Raw genomic sequence first — 15,145 nt, 5'->3', positions numbered from 1 at the left:
GCTGTGGACAGAACATAAAAAAAAAAAAAAAAAGCAGGTTTTACAATGCCTGGGGCTCAAATGGGGCTGAGAATAGACCATGTTACCTCAGCCAAAGTGGAAAAAGCTTGTCATCCACATGTTATTGTTAGAATGCATTAGTCATTGGTTAAATTTGACTGTAATGTAAGGGTGCTCTGCCTTGGATTGTCGAACAGAGCTTGAAAGCAAGCCTCTAAAAGTGCAAAAATGTTTACAAGAAACTTCATTGTGACCCAGAACATAGGTCAATAATATAAAGGAAAATCTTAAAAAGGACGTAGCATTTCACAAAAGTAAAATCACAATCTATGACATCTAATAAAAACTTACCAGACATGGAAACAAGAAGGAAAATAGGACTCACAATGAAGAGAAAAATCAGTCAATATAAACAGACTGAGAAGTGGCACAAATGATAGAATTAGTAAATCAAGATACTAAAATACTTATTGTAACTGTATTTTATGTGTTTAAGTAGAGGAAAGCATGGACCTTTTGAAAACGACAATGTCTGAGATGAAAAGTACACTGAGTGTAATCAATAGCATGTTTAGAAAAATTTGAAAGTCTTGGAGGATTACTGAAGAAGAAAAGATTAGGGAACTGGGAAATACAGCAATCAAACTATCCAATTTTAACATGGACACAAACAACAACAAACACGAAAAACAGGGCTTCAGTGAGCCACGGAACAACTTCTGTTTTAACACGTATGTAATTGTAGTGAAGGTGAGGAGAAGAAGGCAGGAAAAATATTTGAATAAATAAATGGCTGAAGATTATTCAACTAATTAGGAAAACTAAATCACAGATCTAGAAGCTCAACAAATAATAAGTTCAACATGAAAAACCCAAATAAAACACGTTATAATCACATCACTTGCTGTCATACGGAACATTAAAAAGTAGTCAGAGGAAAAAAGAAATATCATTAAGAGAGTAGCAAAAATATGAATGACAGCTGACTTAATTTTGCAAATTATGCAAGCCAGAAGAGAGTAACAAAATTTTCTACTACTAAAATAAAAATATCTTTCAAACAAATTCTATAACCAGTGTGTGGGGACAGAGCCAGGAGTGCAGTTTCAGGCTCTCGTCCTCAAGTGGAAAGGTGCTCACTCAGGTAGTAAATGACCATCAACTGTGATCAAATGGCCATCAGCTGTGGCTAGTTTGCCATCAGCTGTAACCTGTGAGTCATTGGCCACTAATATAACTGCTATGGCTACGCTAGCAGGAAAAATGGGGGCTAGCAAGAAGATGGTGGCTGAGCTAGCAAGCAGCGGCGTGTGGATTGCGGATTGCAGACAGGAGGATTGCATCTAGCAAGTGAGGTTTGTTGGCAGAGAGAAGTGGATGGCAGGTTGCGGATAGTGTGGCTGCTGCTTCCTGTGTCTGCAACCCAGCTGCCAGCAAGACTATAGTGGTATGACTCCCCTACCTATGGCTCCGTGGGTGTTCCTTTTTGGCCTCACTATGTCCTGTGGTCTTATGTGGGGAGTGGGACTAGAGACCCCAGAAGAGACCCCGCCTGACACCCTGCATAACACACTGAAAATATACTTCTAGAATGATGACAAGATAAAATTTCAGACTCACAAAACTGAATAAATTGATGACCAGAAAACTTGCCTTATGAGAAGTATAAAAGGAAGTCCTTCAGGCAAAAGTAAAGTTATATCCCTTGTAAATCTGTATATGTATTCAAAGGAAATACATTGAAAATAGTAATTTGGGGATAAATATGAAACACCTTATTATTTATGTTTTAAAACTCAATAAGGTAAATATTTTTAAAAGAAAAATAAACAATGCGCGTGTGGGTTTTAATATACGAAGAATTAAAAACATATGACAGAAACAACACCAAGGGAGGGATGGGGAAATTGAAGTCTACTGTGGTTAAGATTCCCTATCAGGATGACCATTAGTAAAAAAAGGAAGAAGGAAAAAAGGAAAAAGAAAGAAAGAAAACCAAAAGATATGAAGTGTCAGCAAGGCTAAAGAGAAAAGGGAACTCTGGTGCGCTGTGAGAAACTAAATTGGTACAACCATGCATTATGGAGGTTCCTCAAAAAATAAAAATAGAACTACCAACTGATCTAGCAATTCCACTTCTGGGTATTTAGCCAGAGGAATTAAAATCAAGATCTCAAAGTGACACCTGTACTCCCAAGTTCATTGCAGCATTATTCACAACAGCTGGGATGCAGAAACAACTTAAATGTGCATTGCTGCATGAATGGATAGAGAAAATGTGGCATATACATATAATGGGATATCATCCCGCTTTAAAAAAGGAGGAAATCTGCCACTTGGGACAACATGGATGGGCCTGATGATATTATGTTCAGTGAAATAAGCCAGACATAGAGAGAAAAATATTGTAAAGTCTCGCTTATGTGTAGAATCTAAAATTGTCACTCATAGCAGCACAGAGTAGAATGGAGGTTGCCAGGAGCTGGGATGAGAGGGAATAGGATGGGTCAGAGGGTACAAAGTTTCAGTTTGGCAAGTTAAAGAAATTCCAGAGACCTACTATACAGCATAGTTCCTGTAACGAACACTACTGTATTGTACTTAAGCTTTGCTAAGAGGGTGGATGTAATGTTAAGATTCTTACCACACACATACACATACACATACACATACAACAACAATAACAACAACAACAATAATAATAATAATAATTAAGGTGGGCAGGAGGAAACTTTGGGAGGTGATGGTGTGGCTTTGATGGTGGTGATAGTTTCATGAGAGTATACTTATTCCTTCTTAAAATGTGTATACATTTTTTGGCACCCTCTGTATACACACATGCACAGATATATATATATATATATACACACACACACACATACACACATATATGTATATGTAATTAATATATATGTGTGTGTGTATATATATATATATATATATATATATTACTATTAGAGGCAAAGCCTACCAGATATACATTGTTTATATGTAAAACTGAAGGACAGAAGAGAAGAAAAACAATTGATTATTCTTAGGTTTTGAATCTGAGCAAGTACAGGGCAAAAATTAACTGAGACTGGAGGAAGGACACAATGAAGAGTTTTAGTTTGGATTTGTTAAATTTCAGATGTCTTTTACACAGCAAAGTGTGTAAAGTGGAGGGTCAAAGGCAGTTCAGGAGAGAGCACACAGCACACGTAACCTAGCATTCTACCAACTTTTCTTCACTCTCAGATTCTTTTCTCAGCACCTGAGACTTAATACTCTCCAATGTCTTTGGGAAAGTTGCACTCTGCTCCGTGCAACCCTCTGTGGATTGGAGATTGGCCTTTAGTTTGGACTGCTTTTCTCGGGATGATAAGCCCTGTGTCCATGACTTGGTGAATTAAACTTTCTATCTCATACAAAATTGTAATGCACTGTAATTTGTAGATATTTAGCTGTCGATAGTTATTACCACCATTGTATAGCTGACATTTTTTGCAGCTACGTGGTAAAAGTGAATTAGCTTTTCTTATTAATATGATTAAAATTAAAGGCAATATTTTTATTAGTAGTCTAGTGGTTTTATGCAAACTGTATGGATTGGAAAAGATTATTTCATAATTAAAATGATATTGCTTAGGGGGTGGCTGGTTAGCTCAGTTGGTTAGAGTGCGGTGCTCTTAACAACAGGGTTGTGGGTTCGAGTACCACATACTCACTGTGAGCTGCGCCTTCCACAACTAGATTGAAACAACTACTTGACTTGGAGCTGATGGGTCCTGGAAAAACACACTTAAAATAAATAAAATTTTTTAAAAAATGATACTGCTTAGATAATTTTCTTGCCCTTTGAGTAGCCACCCAGCGATGTCATGACCTGCTTTCTTCCATAATCATTGTCCCAGAGAATTGTAAAATAACATTGTATGTCTTTTCTTTAGAAATATTGACATGATGAAGAACATTGTGATTGTTGGCATGTAATAATTGCAGAGAAATGTTATTGAGAATCAAGATAAAGATAGGTGTCATGAGTTCATTTGTGTCCCTCCCCCAAAGATAGGTTGAAATCCTAACCCGAAAAACCTCAGAATGTGAGCTATTTTGGAAATATAGGTCATTGCAGATGTAGTTAGTTAAGACAAGTTTATCCTGGAGTATAGTACGTCCTTAATCCAATATGACTGTTGTCTTTCTAAGGAGAGATAGAGGGAAGACGACCTTGTAACAATAGAGACAGAAATTGAAGTGATGCATTTACAAACCAAGGAAGGTCAAGCATCGCCCATAAATGCCAGAATCTAGTGTGGGGACAGAGTCCCAGAGAGCAGTTTCCAGGCTCTCGGCCTCACGTGGAAAGGTGCTAGCTCGGGTAGTAGATGGTCATCAGCTGTGACTAGTTGGCCATCAGCTGTTATCGGTTCGCCATTAGCCACTATATAACTGCCGTGGCTAAGCTAGCAAGTGTGGAGTGTGGCTTGCGTATCGCAGAGAGCCAGATTGCCCTCAGCAAGTGAGGTTGGTTGGCAGAGAAGCGGAAGGTGGGTTGCGGATCCTGTGGCTCCTGCTTCCTTTGTCTCCAACCCAGCCGCCAGTGGGAATATAGTGGTATGACTTCCCTATCTATGGCTGCATGGGTGTTTCTTTTTGGCATCATCACGTCCTGCGTGCTTATGTGGGGAGCGGGACCAGAGACCCCGTATGACACCCTGCATGACATCTAGGAAGAGACCAAAACAGATTGTACCCTAGAGCTGTCAGAAAGAGCAAGACTCTGGGGTTGTTTTTTAGCCACCGGTTTTGGTACTTTGTTTGGGCAGTGCTAGGAAACAAATACAATAGAGTATCCGGCATATGCTTGATAGATCAATTTATTGTGCATGGAAAGGTTTTTTTTTTTTTAATTTTATGATAACTTCAATACAGAGAACAGTACAGAAAACAATCAAATTGTCTAGAGATTATCATCACTACTGTTTTAGAAATATTGATCATTGATCTCAGGTGTCTGTTATTCATGTAACATTACTTGATTGAGTTTTTCTTTTTTTTTCTGATTGTTTATTGAAAGCTGGAATTTGTACAAAGAAACATTATTTGTTGGTCATACTGTTTTTAAATTCCAGTCCAATACTTAAGAGAAAACAAATAATACCTAGCTTTAAAAATTGTTTTATAAAATACTTTTGGAAGCACTATGGATATATTAATTAGATGAGAACTGATAATATGTTGCTAGATGGGTGAAATCATTTTTGAGTAGGAAGAATCATCACAAGTAGAGACCAAAAAGGACTTCTCACCAAGCCTGTGGAGAAAAAGAAATATTCTTTTTATTAAGTTACAGATTAAGTCGTTGCTAATACCATTATGCTTTCTTGTTTTTGAGTTGTATCCAGAGCGATTCCTTCGTGTCTGACCAAGTGTTCACATTGCACATTTGTTACCCCCAGCTTTGTCTCCACCAAATGATAGTCATGCAGCTCTGGGCCCCTGAACTCCGCTTGTTCCAAAGCTTCAATGGGCACCAAAAAGTAGAACTTGCCCGCTTTGTCAGCTTATGCTGAGCGAGGGCTGACCACAGTGGCCACTTTTTCCTACTGGTCCTTTTCTCATGCTTGCCTACCTTCCCCTTGAAAGTTTACACTAATCTTTGCTTAGCTGTTCCCACCCTATTAAAAATAAAACCCTTTTCCAGTTTGATTTGAGATGCTTGCAGATTTCTGAAAGTTGAGTCCTTTCCCCATGCCAATGGACTCTGTTCTGAAAAAAGTTTGGATTTGTTTTTATTTGACATGACAAAGGATCCTTGACCAAAAACTATGCCTTGGTTAAAATCATGTACATCAAAAAAGCTTTACTAAAATAACTTCGAAGTACTTATATAATCAGACTACATTAGAATAAATTGCTACTATCTCTACTATTTCTTTTGTAGTTCAAGCCCTTATTTCTCATCTTTAATTACTGTCTCTGTTTCCCAATGGTCTGTCAATCCTCCCTGTCGCCATACCCGCCATAGTCCGGCTTGTACAATAGGCCTCAATAACACATCCAAATCATATCACTTCTTTATCAAATGATATTCTGACTGATGAGTGCTTGTTTTATTTCCATCTTTGTACGTACATATTAAGCTGTCAACCACAGAGACTGAATTAAAGGTATTTACATCCCCAGTGGCCCTCTCACTGCATGCTCACTATCTGGTCCAGAAATATCGGATGACTGATTAAATACCAATTTCGGCTGGACCCCTATTCCTAAAATAATATCACAAGAAACAGTATTTATTTCCAATTGTTTCTTTATGACCTTTTAAAGAACCCATATTTCCATGGCTTTGAATCTTGAGGAAAAACTAATTACACACCATACTAGTATAACTTTTCCTTGTATGTACTTCAGGGACTTAAGAAACATTGAATGAATAGTGAAAATTTTATTGAATTTGAATGTCTATCATCTTTTTTTCTCCATTTGTCACTTCTCACATGAGGTTCAGTTCTTCATGTTGGCCCACTTGGCTTTTCAGTTTGAATGCTATTCACTTTCAAAATCAACATTGCCAAGTTATCTTTAATGTCCCTTACTTAAACCAAGCAAAAAGTGTGCACAAAGCAAAATTCCCCGAAACAAAACAAAACAAAAAATCTCCCTAAAGAAAGAGATGGAAAACAGCAGAGCTTTGTCTCTTGTTTGAAAGTCCCATTTGCTTAGCACTTTGATTTGCTTATCCATTTCTGACAACTTGCATCCATTTCTCCTTCCCTGATTTGGTCTTTGGTTTTATCCATCATCAAATCTATTGATTGCCTTTTCTCAGGCTCCTGTCTCCTATTTCTTTAAAGTCTTTTTATCACCAGATTATCTCAGTTCGTCTGCCCCTCCTCTTAAATATGGCATATACATTTCACCGTATTTGTCTCTCCCAAGGAGTTTTAATATACCCTTCCTCGATCAAATATGTCAGCTATTACCGATGCCTAAGGAGTCAAGTTCAGACTCTTTACCTTGTTAATAATGGGAATTCAATTTGAATAAATTTTCCACATCCATTTAAAGATAATTGAAATCTTTGGAACTGTTTCAACTTTGATTTGCAGAACAGCTTTATTATTTAGTGAAATATTTAACCTTTCATGGAATTTGGAATACTTAATATTGTTTTAGATAAAATTCACTTCTTAAAAGTAAGTTGGTAATATTTTCTTATCTTTTTGTTGGTATTACTATTAGAGCAGTGGTCCCTATATTAATAGTTCAGAGAATCCCCAAGACAAAGTTTCTCAAACTTTATTGTGTCATGAATCAAATAGCAATCTTATTAAAATGCAGATTCTGATTGAATGTGTCTGGGTGTGGCTTTAGACTCTAAATTTCTAACAAGTTCCCACATGGTGTTTCTGCTGTGGCTGCTCCAAAGATTACATTTAGAAGGACATGTTTTAAACAATATCCAGGCACAGATTAGTGGCAGGACATCGTACAGTAGCAATTATAAATAATGTTAATCAAGGGCATTTTATGGAATATGTCTTTTAATAGTCTTACCAGTTCTATGAAGTGGTTACATATTTTCATAATACCTGTTTGTCCATGATAAAATTGGAGTTTAGAAAAGATTAGGAATAATTCAAGGTCATGAAACTGGTAGTTGTCTGGACCAGGATGCAAACACAGGTGTTCCTATCTGCAAAGCTCCACCTCTAACCATACCAGGACAGAAGTTTTCTTTTGGAAGCATTTAGATGAATACATTCACTTTAGAAGAGCTACACATGGCTATATTGCTTAAACCAAGGCTGCTTTTGGTTTGATGGCTTTCTTTTACTTTTCCTTGTTTTAACTGTCACCACGGATATCTCTGGAGAACAAAAAAATGTCACTAGATTTGTTTACCTGTAATCGTGTCCTGTGCTTACTGAGGATCATTCTCTGATTTACGTGCGTATCGTTTTGGGTACGGATATGGGTATGGCTCTGGGTACGGATATGGATATGGGGGGTCGTAACCCTGTATACAACAAAAGGAAAGAAGAAATTGCAGAGAATTGAGACAATGACACTGTAAATATTTCACAAATATTTCCATTAGAAACTTTGGTTGTTAAAGTTGGTGGGAACTTGTAGGCCATCTACATCATTGTTTTCAAATTTTTAGTTAGCTTTTCACTTTTTTATAAGAAAACAATGTTTAAAAGAAGGGAAAATAGTAAGGTATTTACAGTTTTATTGTTTGTTGACAATTTTGTTGGATTATAATAAATTTGGAGCTATTAATTATAGCCAACCACTTACAAAATGTTTAAATATTCTTTAGAGTATTGCCTTTAAGCTCCTACTTTGCCGATCCTTAAATTTTCCAAGGAGGAGGTATTTGCTAATTCCAGATTAGGTGGAATGGCTGCTTTGGACTCTGACTTACTGTGACCTCGCTGTATCTTAAAACTCCTAGTTTCTTTATATTCGCTTCTGTTAATCCCAATATTCTCAATCCCTCCTTCTGCATCTTTTAATTTGGTGCCATACTAAAATTCATCTATGTAATATATTAGTACACCTGAAACTATTTGAAAAAAGAATTTTTGAGTCCTTATCACATCGAGGCCTTGTCAAAATAATATGAGATATTAAGGTAATTTTTCATTAAAAAATATTAAATAAATAGTATTTTCTATCTTATTTAACAAGATCAGTTTAACTTAACCGAATTACGTCATCACCCTTCAAAAGAATCAGATTGTGAAAATTATATCCCGTGTTTTTAGCAGTCTCTCTGTTCCATTAGGCATATATTTTGCTTAATAGAATTAGAATTTCAGCTGTTCTTTAGGCCAAGGCAATTATTTACCACAAAAAGTTACTTACATTCTGAGAGAACAATCGACTTCTTCAGGGTAGCATTATGAGTTTCCATGTAAATACTACCAGCTCACAAGAACTATGGGTCCTTTACCAGTGTATAATAAATAAATAAACTCAATGTATACTTTAGCCATTCATTATATAGATATATTTCAGAGATAAGTATTGATTTTCTTTATATAATAATACTCAGAGAATAATATATGTTTTATTATACCACATTATAAGGGGAATACTTACAGGTATTCTTTCAAAACGATAATCCTGTTAAAAAAAGAAGAGATTAATATTGTGATACATGTTTAATTATTGAGTTTTTCAGTAAATGAAAGTGACTTACCTCTTCAAATGGATCAGCACTCTTGAAAAAGAAAAGAAGAAAATGGTGAATTTTACAACTCCAGATTGAATGAAAAATGCACTTAGCTGCTACATTATGATTAAACACAATGGAGGCAAAGTGTCTCAGGTAACTGACACATTAAGCTAGGTGTTTGTTTTTATTTTTATTTTTTTAGTGGCACTTTTAAAGTGAGTGAAGAGTAGAATTTTGCTATAATTAATTTGATACATTCCAATATCAATTTACTCTGGCCCAAATTTCTTCTGTGTATGTAAAGGAGGAAAATCTATCACTGTGACTAGGAGAGTGAAATTGGAAAGTTAAACTTTATATTTGCTCAAGACCAGTATTTTTTTATATAAATATGTTTTAAGTTGCCGAAAATCTACATACATGCAAATATTGATTGTGGTGATAGAGGCTGGTGTTAAGGTTATGTTCTTCTCTGTTCTTGGATTATAATTTTTTCCACTTCTCTTCTTTTACAAAAAATAATGTGATAAACTCTGTTGTCATAACCAATTTGAACGAATTTGTATTTGTAATATCCACTAGAACTTTATGGGTTGTTTAAAATATTACTTTTTAATGAATTTCTCAGTAACTAGATACAAAGAATACCAAAGTGAAAGATACCACTAATTTTTTTATTAAAATTTATTGGGGTGACAATGGTCAACAAAACTACATAGGTGTCAAGTGTATAGACCTATAACACATCATCTATATATTACATTATGTGTTCACCACTCAGATTCAATTCTCCTTCCATCCCCATATATTTCAACCTTTTTACCGTCTTCTATCATCCCCTCTACCAGAGACCTAAACATAAGATTTGAAGCAATAAACTGCATAGAAGAAAGCATAGGTACTAATCTTAAGGAACTTGGGTTCAAAGAGGATTTTATGAATTTGACCTCAGAGTCAATGGAATAAAAAGCAAAGTAAATTGATGGGATTATATCAAACTAAAAATCTTCTGCACAACAAAAGAAGCCATCAACAAAACAAAGAGGCACCCAAGTGAATGGGAGAAGATATTTGTAAACAATGGCTCCAATAAGGGCTAATAGCCAAAATATATAAGGAACTCATAACTCAACAACAAAATGCCAAACAATCCAATTGAGACACCATTAATTTTAACAGAAGAGAAAACAAAGTCGGGAGGTAGGAAAAAGAAGGACATGAAAGAGATAGTGGAGGAGGAGAAGAAGGTGAAGGGGGAAAAGGTGGAAGAGGAGGACGTGGAGGAGAAGAGGAAGGAAAAGTTACAGAGGGGTCAAATTTTACCTGGTGACACACAGTAAGAAATGACAATACCAGCTGGAAACTCTTGACATTTGGTAGGTCTAGATCTTTTAATAGTGAAGTCTCTTTTATTAGCATCCTAGTCACCCATCTTTATGGAGCTCTTTTTAAAATTTTGTTTTTCATTAAGCTAATTACACTTGAGTGTCCATATGTTAATGTCTCTCTGTGTGTCTGTGTGTGTACTCAAGAAATAGATTCTAAGTACTTAGTGAACTTACAAAGGTAAATTAAAAGAAAATGTCCATATAAAAACATTAAAATCAATAAAACCACGTTCAGGAAATGCACATATGGTCCAGAAAACAAGAAATAAGAATATTTGCATAATTACTGAGGACATAGTCTTCAAATTTTCTGATTTACTTACAGTCATGGCAACCATGAGAGCCATGATGAAGGCAAGGACAAAGATCTTCATATTTGGCTGAATTCTGCGAAAGCACACGTGACAAGAAAATATCACTTTCAGTTCTGCACTTACAAATCATTTATTTATCAAACTATGCTCCAAAGCCTTGTGAAACATATTAGAAATCCAAAGACAATGAAAACGCTCTGACTGACATCACGGAACTTGAGAATAGTAGGGGACATTTGCAGCTAAAGGTAAGTGCAGTGGTATGGAAATACTAAAGTTCCATAGAAACACACAAAATGGACATCATAAAAAGGCCAAGCCAATGGGGGTGGGTATTAAAATAAAGAAAAAGGTAAAGCTTGTGCTGGATTATGTAGAATAAATAAATACACGTTTTGACAGCCTGCAAAGAAACAAAAATGAGAGAGAGAATAGCATGTTTGGAAATGAAATAGTTCAACAGGTAAGAAGGACAAAATTGGAAACAGGTTGACCACTTAGATTGTTGTGAGATTATAGGGGCCTTACATAATGACAGTAGGGATAATAATTAAGGCCCAGTTTAAACAAATGTTTGGAAGGTAGAATGTCAAGCAATAGAGACTGGTTTTATAATAAAGAAAATGATTCAGGTTTCTGGCTTGAAAACTGTGTAGGTGGTATAACCTTAATAATAGAAAATTAATAATAATGGATAAAATCAAGTAAAAAAGAAGTTTCAGGGAAAATGTTTGTAGATACTTTAAGAAATTGAATTGATAAAAATGATTTAATCTCCAAATAATCTTATTAACCAAAGTTAACCAAATCGAAGAGTCTTTGATAGGTTTTTGTAATTAAATATATACAAGAATCTAGTTCTGTTGCTGTTGAAAAACAAGTAGAGCAGATTATTTATTTCTCAATTATAGACTTCTAAATCAAAACAGTTTGCAAACTATAAGGTAAATAATCAGTAAAAGTTTATCCCCGCACCCCCCCAATATTTTTGGCTATCAGTTTTGAAAGAACATTACAGTGACATCTTTTGTCTGATGATAGAGGAAATATTCTCCTGCCCAGTAACTCTACATCTCTAACACATAAAGCAGAATTTGGGACTGATGTATTTCTCTTGTTCCTTATCTGCTGATGTTTCCTCTTTGACTTAAACTCAGTACTGTGGCATTAGAAAAAGTGAGAAAACTATATATTACCTAATGAAGTTTTTCTATCACCTACCACTTACCAAATATTCAGTCATGTTTGACACAAAAAAGATGCAACTTTTAGTGTCATTTATGCCTCAAATTTAATTGAAAGTAGAGGACTGAGGGAAATTCACAGAAAGTAATCTACAGATAGAGAGACAGGTGGATAGTTTAAGGGGTTTGAAAGATATTAGCCAAAGAACACAATGATAAAATTTGACCTAGAAGAAAAGCTTCTTTTTCAGCCAAATAACAAATGACATGAAAATGTGTTAAATGAAATGAACTATTAAAACAAAATAGTCTGTTATACTGTGTTAACTATGCAGAAAAATAGAAACTATTTTGATGATGAAAAGACCAATAGAAAAGTAATGGAAAAATGAATTAGTGATGGTAATAAAGTAACCTTCAAAAAGGTTACTTAAATCTTTGACACAATACACACATTTGCAAGAGAGTTTATGCTACTCAAGAGATCATTTTCTTATAAAACTTGAACTTCAAGTTTCAGTTATTGGTAAAAGTAATTATTAACACAGCAGATATCATATATTTAGTCAAGGAAGTAAAAAGATTTCTAGGATAGCCCATCAATTGTTCCACATCATTCGCTGGGTACAATGATTGCTGTCAATCCAGAAGCATTGCGATCCTGACCTCACCTTCAGATCCTGACATAAGGTCGTAATTTGTTTAAATTGTTTCTTTAAGAGAAATTATCAATAAACAATACACATTTAAAATGGTTTTCAACTTATTCTAGCAATCAAAAATTAGAATTAGATATCACATTAGGTTGTACATGAATATATTACCTTTTATCCAAGATGCGATGCAAGAGTCTGAGAAGCTGAAGTTCCGAAGCCCTAAAAAATGATGTGATTTTCTAGAGGACTGATGTATATATATACTGATATTCTCTATTTGTTCTTTTAAATCATGTCAATTATGAGATCAAATTATACAACTGAAAATAATGCCCAAAATCTGTCTCCTCAGACACTAAAAATAAACTGAAACTTTACAGTAGAAGACTGTGAAGCAGAGTGACCAGGGAACAATTGTACCCGTTACATGTTAATCCCAGTATTAGTCAAGGTACATGTGAATAAGACAAAGGATAAAGTATGTTAAAGTAAACCAAGTGAAGAAATGAACTGAAATGCTGAAAACAGCATCTGCCCTATTTTAACAAAGACATGTCCAAGACGGAACAACTCTATGCCAAAAATGATACCATGTTATCAAACGTTTACTGCTTGTCTAATATATGATGACAACTGGCATAATAAAATTGGAGACATCATTTATTTCAAATGTATCTCCTAAAATTATTACAACGTCCCTTTATTCTACTGCCTTTAGAATATTTTAAGTCTTAAAGTATATCGAAATGTTTGCCAAACTTCAGTAATCCATTGAATATTACATAACAGAACAATTTTTATTTTTAAAGTCAAATGACCACACAAGCTCACTACTATGTATCTCACATAGTAACTGGAAGCATGTTTTGGTATTTAATTTACTTCCTTTGAGTTTTTAGGAGCACATGTACATCACTGGAAGCCATGATTACACTAGATGGAAGGAAAAATTAGTCTTCACTAAATCGCTAGGCAAATTTGTATAAAAATTCAACGCTTTGCTACTGGTTGGATAATGTAATGTGCTTAGAACTGAATATAAAAAAAATTAAGGTAGGTATATTTTATGTCCTCGTCCATTGTTACTCAAAATGTGGTTCATGAGACCATCAGAATCAGCATCACCTGAGAATATGTTGGAAATGTAAATTCATAGGTCCTCTTTCCAGATATGGTGAATCAGATTCTAGGAGGTGCAATAGAAATCTCATTTTATCAATATCTCCAGGTGATTCTTTGTGTACCATAATGTTTGAGAAACCAGATAATAGACTCATAAACGTATTTTTTTTTTTTGTCTATAGACTTACCCTATAAATAGAATGGAAGGTTTAATTTTGTATCAGGTGTTTTAGGCAACATTTATCAGGTGAATCTTCTATGATGTTCTGGAACAACCCCATTAAAATATATTGGTATTCTCATGGTGGTATACAAAATGTTTTATTTATTATAAATGTTTTATTAAGGCAAATAAAGAAAGCCCAATTTAATTTAAATCATTCTTATTCTTTTGTCATTGATTTCTAAGCCTTGTAGATGTATTGTCTCTTCTCAATGCAAAACAAATCTAATCTCTAGCATATTGTCAATGGAAAAAAGACATATAAGGTTTAGTATATATTGAAAACTCTGATTTAAAAAAAAAGTCCTGCTTTATTCATTTTAGAAATGTCAAATGATTTCCTTCTGTTTTACTATTGTTTGGCACTACCAAACAACAACAGAAAAAACAACCGCCAGGTAATAAAAATTAATAGCTGTTAATATACACATTTAAAACCTACAATTAAACTTAACTCACCATATTTTAGGTTGGGACATCAAAATGTAGGCATTATTTTCTGCTTTAACACAGTAGGAACTGTGGGGATTATGTATGCCAGAAGGAAACAAGAATGGTGAACTCTGAACATAGGAGTAGCCTTCTTATGTTACTTATGATTTCATCATCCAGGAACAGTTGGTCATTTTAGAATATTGATGGATCAGAAATTCTCTGTTATTTTATAATTAAGTAAAACAGATAGAGCCTTTATTACCAACCACCACAGAGTTTGAAAATGCCAAGGTCATTCGTACAAAGGAAAAATCAATAAAGAGTAACTGCTATATCGGAAGTATGGCATTAAATTGGTGGCCTAAGGTCGCAATTTCTAAATGTATTTATGGTGATATTCATGCTGGATTGCCCTTCTCCTTCTCTTCCTCCCCTCTTGTTTTCCCTTCCCCCCTCCTCCTCTTCTTTCTCCTTTACCTATCATATAATGAAAGTATGATTTACAATCTATGAAGAAAATCCATGAGGTTTATGTATTTAACTAAAAATTCAGTTTGTGTTATATTCCTGTGTATATTACTAAAATGAAAAATACTTCAACTGACAAATATAGAACAACATATGACTGCCTATTAATAACATAAAACGTCT

Source organism: Rhinolophus ferrumequinum, chromosome 5, assembly GCF_004115265.2.
Source record: "Rhinolophus ferrumequinum isolate MPI-CBG mRhiFer1 chromosome 5, mRhiFer1_v1.p, whole genome shotgun sequence".
NCBI lineage: Eukaryota > Metazoa > Chordata > Mammalia > Chiroptera > Rhinolophidae > Rhinolophus > Rhinolophus ferrumequinum.
The sequence above is the reverse complement of the archived record's forward strand: the minus strand, read 5'-3'. Positions refer to the sequence as shown.